Source organism: Petromyzon marinus, unplaced genomic scaffold (assembly GCF_048934315.1).
Source record: "Petromyzon marinus isolate PM22_M1 ecotype Great Lakes invasive population unplaced genomic scaffold, UKy_Petmar_22M1.pri1.0 PM_G_Scaffold_38, whole genome shotgun sequence".
NCBI classification, from domain to species: Eukaryota; Metazoa; Chordata; class Hyperoartia; order Petromyzontiformes; family Petromyzontidae; genus Petromyzon; species Petromyzon marinus.
The window spans coordinates 575,001-577,500 of record NW_027422961.1 but is presented as its reverse complement, the minus strand read 5'-3'; positions in this window follow the sequence as shown (position 1 = coordinate 577,500).

The following is a 2,500-nucleotide window of genomic DNA, read 5'->3' as shown; positions in this document are numbered from 1 at the left end:
TTAAAGATGTTGGTGAACACCGGAGACAGCTGGTCAGCGCAGTGCCTGAGGGTGGCTGGAGAGACAGAGTCCGGCCCGGCTGCTTTGCGTGGATTCTGCCTCTTGAAAAGCCCATTAACTTCTCCCTCCTGAAAGGAGAGAGTCGTTTCTGTAGTATGGGTGGGGGATGGGGCCTCTTGGGTGGGAAGGGGTGGTTCAGGACAGTCCAATTGTCTTTCAAATCTACGGTAGAACTCGTTCAGGTCGTTGGCTAGGCGGGAGTCGTTAGTGGTGTGGGGCGCTCTGGGTTTGTAGTTGGTGATGTGCCTGAGCCCTTTGGCAGACAGAAGCAGCGTCGTTAGTAGAGAACTGGTGTTTTAGTGTCTCTGAGTACAGTCGTTTAGCCTCTCTCACCGCTTTGCTAAACCTGTTCTTCGACTCCTTGAATCTGTCTCTATCCCCACTCCTAAACGCTTCCTCCTTCTCCAACCTCAACCTTTTGAGCTTTGCTGAGAACCAGGGCTTGTTGTTGTTAAAGTTCACCCTGGTACGTGTTGGGATACAGCAGTCCTCACAGAAGCTGATGTACACAGCCTCTGTGAGTTCATCCAGACTATTGGTAGCAGTCGTGAACATATCCCAGTCAGTACAGTCTAAGCACGCCCGCAAATCTTCCACAGCCTCACTGGTCCACTGTTTAGATGTCCTCACAGCAGGTTTACAGAGTTTTAGTTGCTGCCTGTATGCACGAATCAGGTGGACCAAGGGAGTTCTGTGCGAGCCGAACAGCCCCGTGACCCACAAGAGAAACATCCCCGCCAAATTCGAGCGTTTGACGGGGTCTATCCGTGAAAAAATATTCACGTTTTTGAGTGCACATGCATTTCTGCTGCAAATGCCTCTGGAAGTTTCATGCCGTTCGTATGCCAATTGTGGCAACACGAAAATGACCCGTTTTCCCATTCCGAGGGATTTCTGTGCGACCCTAACAGCCCCGTGAGCCACAAGAGACACATCCCCGCCAATTTCTAGCGTTTCACGGGGTCTATCCGTGAAAAATATAGACGTTTTTGAGTGCACATGCATTTCTGCTGCAGATGCCTCTGGAAGTTTCATGCCGTTCGTACGCAATGTGGCAACACGAAAATGACCCCTTTTCCCATTCCGAGGGATTTCTGTGCGACCCTAACTAACAGCGCCCGTGAGCCACAAGAGAGACATCCCCGCCAATTTATAGCGTTTCACGGGGTCTATCCGTGAAAAATATAGACGTTTTTGAGTGCACATGCATTCCTGCTGCAAATGCCTCTGGAAGTTTCATGCCGTTCCTATGCAATGTGGCCACACAAAAATGACCCGTTTTCCCATTCCGAGGCATTTCTGTGCGACCCTAACAGCCCCGTGAGCCACAAGAGAGACATCCCCGCCAACTTCTAGCGTTTGACGGGGTCTATGCGTGAAAAATATTAAAATTTTTGAGTGCACGTGCCTTTCTGCTGCAAATGCCTCTGGAAGTTTCATGGCGTTCCTATGCAATGTGGCAACACGAAAATGACCCCTTTTCCCATTCCGAGGGAGTTCTGTGCCACCCTAACAGCCCCGTGAGCCACAAGAGACACATCCCCGCCAATTTCTAGCGTTTCACGGGGTCTATCCGTGAAACATATAGAAGTTTTTGAGTGCACATGCATTCCTGCTGCAAATGCCTCTGGAAGTTTCATGCGGTTCGTACGCAATGTGGCAACACGAAAATGACCCGTTTTCCCATTCCCAGGGATTTCTGTGCGACCCGAACAGCCCCGTGAGCCACAAGAGACACATCCCCGCCAATTTCTAGCGTTTCACGGGGTCTATCCGTGAAAAATATCAATTTTTTTTTGACTGCACATGCATTTCTGCTGCAAATGCCTCTGGAAGTTGCATGCGGTTCGCATGCAATGTGGCGACACGAAAATGACCCGTTTTCCCATTCCGAGGGATTTCTGTGCCACCCTAACAGCCCCGTGAGCCACAAGAGAGACATCCCCGCCAATTTCTAGCGTATCACGGGGTCTATCCGTGAGAAATATTCACTTTTTTGAGTGCACATGCATTCCTGCTGCAAATGCCTCTGGAAGTTTCATGCGGTTCGTATGCAATGTGGCGACACGAAAATGACCCGTTTTCCCATTCCGAGGGATTTCTGTGCCACCCTAACAGCCCCGTGAGCCACAAGAGAGACATCCCCGCCCACTTCTAGCGTTTCACGGGGTCTCTCCGTGAAAAATATCACATTTTTTGAGTGCACATGCATTCCTGCTGCAAATGCCTCTGAAAGTTTCATGCGGTTCGCATGCAATGTGGCGACACGAAAATGACCCGTTTTTTCCCATTCCGAGGGATTTCTGTGCCACCCTAACAGCCCCGTGAGCCACAAGAGACACATCCCCGCCAATTTCTAGCGTTTCACGGGGTCTATCCGTGAAAAATATTCAATTTTTTGACTGCACATGCATTTCTGCTGCAAATGCCTCTGGAAGTT